Source organism: Lygodium microphyllum, chromosome 6 (assembly GCF_053477565.2).
Source record: "Lygodium microphyllum isolate KBCC chromosome 6, Lygodium_microphyllum_v1.1.10, whole genome shotgun sequence".
In the NCBI taxonomy this organism is placed as follows: domain Eukaryota; kingdom Viridiplantae; phylum Streptophyta; class Polypodiopsida; order Schizaeales; family Lygodiaceae; genus Lygodium; species Lygodium microphyllum.
Genome location: NC_141140.1, coordinates 45,639,929 through 45,644,470, shown reverse-complemented (window position 1 = coordinate 45,644,470; position 4,542 = coordinate 45,639,929). Strand labels below are relative to the sequence as shown.

The following is a 4,542-nucleotide window of genomic DNA, read 5'->3' as shown; positions in this document are numbered from 1 at the left end:
CATGACATTGCACCGAAATGCCATGGTCTTTGGATAATCATACTCATCCCACTGCATGAACTCATCAGACCATATAGTTAACCTCAATGCATGTCTTTTCCTTCTTGAGCTCCCGTGTGCGTAGTGCCTCTGAGGATGGGCCCTCTCATTCACATCCAATGCGGCTAATAGCTTTTATGGTTCGCCTCCATTGCTTTGTTTTAGCCACAAGGAAGGGAATAGTACATCTAATGAACAATCTCATCAACCCTCGAGTTGCCTCAGCTATGGCTTGCTTTTACATAGCAGCATGTAAACTAGCCCTCTGCAATGAACCTCTAGGAATACCTGAAACATCAGGTTGAGGTAAAGGAGTCCTCGTCGGACGTGAATTAGAGACCGAGGCTGAAGCGGATGCACTTGTAGCAGGATTTGATGCAGCCCTACTTCTCTTTGACAGTCCAACCACACTTGTGCTACCCTCTTGTTGTTGAGTTGTGGCTAAGTCTTGGTCGTGTTCTGCACCAGCTGTCGGAAGACCAAGCCGTTGCCTCCTCCATAAATCAAGAGAAAGCTTCACATCTCTTGGCACATTTGCACGTGGAGTTGTGTCTCTTCTTGGCACATGAGCAAGATGGTCTTTGACCCTAGTGACACTCCCTGTTTTCACTGTGGCACAATAAATACATTCTCACTTTTTAGATCCACCTGACCCCTCATATGAGATTATGAGAGTAACATGGCGCCAATTAGGATCAGGAGCCATGGTATTTTCTTGGCTGCAAGCTGTCCAAACATCAAACAAGTAACACATAAGGTTGACATAATGTGCACATGGCTAGCAAGACAAAAATTTTCTTATATCTTGGCTGAAAATTGCAAAAATTCAGTTCTGAAATCTACATGTGCCATGAAAACAGGCTGAATGTTCACAAACAAATGACACATAAGGCTGAAATGTGTGCACATAACTGGCACGACAAAAAATTTCATATATCTTGGCTGAAAATTGATTATTGCAAACATTCAGGTCTGAAATCTGCATGAAACAGGCTGAATGTTCACAAACAAATGACACAAGGCTGAAATAGTGTGCACACAACTGGCAAGTCAAAAAATTCATATATCTTGGCTGAAAATTGATTATTCCAGACATTCAGGTCTGAAATCTGCATGAAACAGGCTGAATGTTCATAGACAAATGACACACAAGGCTGAAATAGTGCACATACAACTGGCAGGACAAAAAATTTCATATATCTTGGCTGAAAATTGCAGACATTCAGGTCTGACATATACAGGAAAACAAGCTGAATGTTCACAGCTGAAGGTTACCTTTCGAGAAGATAGCTTGCAGCATTACTGAGTAACCACGGGCTGATGTGCAGCAGTTCAGGCACAATTTCTTTAGTTCGAGCAAGTGCAACAGTAGGAGAGTCCAAAACGAGTAGGGGGAGAGACGAAATATGCAGACGACTAAGAAACGCAGCCTGTTTTGGGGGTTTTACCCTGCCCGTCTCCTGTCTAGCAGAAACGTTGTTTCCCAAAAACGGAAACGGCCAAAAACAGCCGTCCCATTTTTGGGCACCAGAAACACCGTTTCTGGAAACTATGAAACATGCACACACGTCTCACAATAAGTCTCTTTCTTTGAAATCTTCGCCTCTAGAGTTAGTACATTCAAATGTATGTCAAATGCTAGGATTATCTTTAGGGGGAAATAAATATTTTGTCACCTTTGTCGATGATGCTACACGGAAGGTATGGGTTTATTCCATTCGTAGCAAGGATGAAGTGCTTGATAAGTTTAAAAAATTCTTAGCATTGGCTGAAAATCAGACAGATAAGACACTTAAGTGTCTTCGCTCTGACAATGGTGGGGAATATGTGTCCAAGGCCTTTCATGCATTTTGTGACAACAACGGGATAAAGAGGAAGCTCATTGCCCCTCATAATCCGCCCAAAATGAAGTTGCAGAGCGTATGAATCGGACCATACAGAATAAGGTCCGTACGATGCTATCTCATGCTGCATTAGCATGAGATAGCATCGTACGGAACAGATCTTTGGGGGGGGAGGGGTGGTTTGGTTGTTCCCCAAGAAGCGTGGTCGGGCAAGCCACCTTCATATACTCATCTGAAAGTGTTTGGTTGTGAGACTTTTGTGCACATTCGTAAAGAAATACGCAGCAAACTTGAGCCAAAGTCCTATAAATGCATTTTCCTAGGATATGGTGACGAGGGTGAAATAGAGTATAGATTATGGGATCCCGAGAAAAGAAAAGTAGTATGCAGCAATGACAAGATCGCATGCATAAACAGCCCGAAAAGACTAAGGAGGTTTGTAGGGTTGTATTCCAGGAAGAAATACCTTTTGGACAACAAAATGTGCCCGTTGTACAGCAGCAAATACTTGCTGTAAATGAACCTGTAAATGCAGGAAATGATCAGCCAGCTATTGTCCATGAAAATGAGCCATTACATGTGAAGGAATAGCCAGGACAGCAAGCTGTTAATGCTGATTTACAGTCTGAAATGCCAGGACAGCATGCTGAAAATGGAAATTTGCAGGAACAGCCAGCAAACAATGACCATTGGGTTAGAAGATCGTCTAGAGCTACTAGACAACCTGACAGGTTTGTTCGTGGTGTAATTAATGTGGCTGATTATGTCATGTTGACAGACTGTGGTGAACCGTCTTGCTTCAAGGAAGCAATGGACAGACAGGACAGCAAGAAATGGTATAAAGCCATGCTGTTAGAGATGGAATCTCTTGAAAAAAATGGCACTTGGGACTTGGTGCAGTTGCCTAAAGGGCAGAAAACTCTTCCATGCAAATGGGTTTACAAGATGAAGGTCACTTCTCATTCCTCACCAAAGTACAAAGCAAGATTGGTTGCAAAGGGGTACAAGCACGAGCATGGAATTGACTTTGATGAGATTTTCTCTCCTGTAGTCAAGATGACTACATTGAGAACCATTTTGGGCCTGGTTGCAGTTGAGGATATGGAGCTCATATAGATGGATGTAAAGACTGCGTATTTACATGGTAATCTACATGAAGACATATATATGCAGCAGCCAGAAGGGTTTGTTGAATAAGGGAAAGAAAAAATGGTACATAAACTCAAAAGAAGTTTGTATGGGCTGAAACAAGCACCAAGAGAATGGTATCATAATTTTAATACATTCATGCAATTCCAAGGCTTTCATAGAAGTCAAGTGGATCACTGCTTGTACACCAAGAAGGCAGCAGATGGCAGCCTAATTATCTTGGTTTTGTATGTTGATGACATGTTGATTTAGCAGGGATACTCATGCCTTGGATTCATTGAAGCAAAGTCTTCATGGCAGCTTTGACATGAAGAATCTTGGTGATGCAAATCACATTCTTGGCATGCGAATACTCAAAGATAGATCAAAAGGCTTACTCTATCTATCTCAGCAAGAGTATATCTCCAAAGTTTTGCAACGTTTCAATATGGAGGGTGGGAAAACAATTGGGGTTCCATTGCCTCCATTTGTGAAACTTAGTGCAGAGGACAACCCTACATCTGATGATGAGAAGGCTAAAATGGCCAAGATACCATATGCTTCAGCTGTTGGCAGTTTGATGTATGCTATGGTTGCTACACGTCCTGACATTGCCTTTGCAGTGGGAGTGGTTAGCATATGCATAGCAACCCCTGGCAAGAAGCATTGGGATGCAGTGAAAGGTATTATGAGATACCTCAAAGGCACAAAGGAGTTGTGCATCTGCTTTGGAAAGCAGAAGGCATTTGTTGTTGGCTTTACGGATGCAGACTATACTGGTCATGCGGACTGCAAAAAGTCCACTTCCAGGTATGCGTTTACTTTCACAGGAGGAGCAGTCTCTTGGATCTCCAGGCTACAAAAGTGTGCTGCATTGTCTACTACAGAGGCAGAGTATGTGGCTGCTACTGAGACATGCAAGGAGACTTTATGGCTTTCACGTCTGGTGGGAGAACTTGGCATCACAGAGTTACCTGTTCTCCATTGTGATAGTCAAAGTGCTATCATGCTAGCATGGAATCCTGTCTTTCATGCAAAGACAGCACATACAGGTGAAGTACCACTACATTAGAGATGTACTTGACAGCAAAAGCATTGAGCTTGTCAAAGTGCATACAGATGATAACCCTGCAGACCTTCTCACGAAGGGTCTTCCAGCAAAGCGGTTTGCTCATTGCCGACAAATGATGGGAGTTGGATAGATACATGTATTTCAGCTTTGTACATACCTAGACTTAGCTGATTCTTTTCTCCTCTTAAGGCACGTTGCCTTTAGGTGAAAGGTTGTTAGAAATAAACGCTTCGTGCCTTTTAAATGTGCTCAGGTGTGAACACACCCTTAGCACTTGTACTTACACATATATATCTATCTAAAAACCTAAAGGTACACACTCGTCATTGTACCTGAAAGCGTGCTCACTCTCTACTCTACTCTCTCTCACTCTCTCTGTCTCTCACTGCGCGTAGGACGGTCTGTCTCGAACTCCATGCCTAACCGGTCCCTACATTGTCTTTGCTAGGCACAACAACT

The 4,542-nt window shown here is 42.8% G+C and overlaps 1 protein-coding gene across 6 annotated transcripts in view; it reads right to left on the bottom strand.

Moving 5' to 3' along the window:
• Positions 1–4,542, bottom strand: part of LOC148034516 (zinc ion binding protein) — a 66,597-nt gene that overhangs the window by 34,234 nt on the left and 27,821 nt on the right. The gene's annotated exons all lie outside the window — the stretch shown is intronic.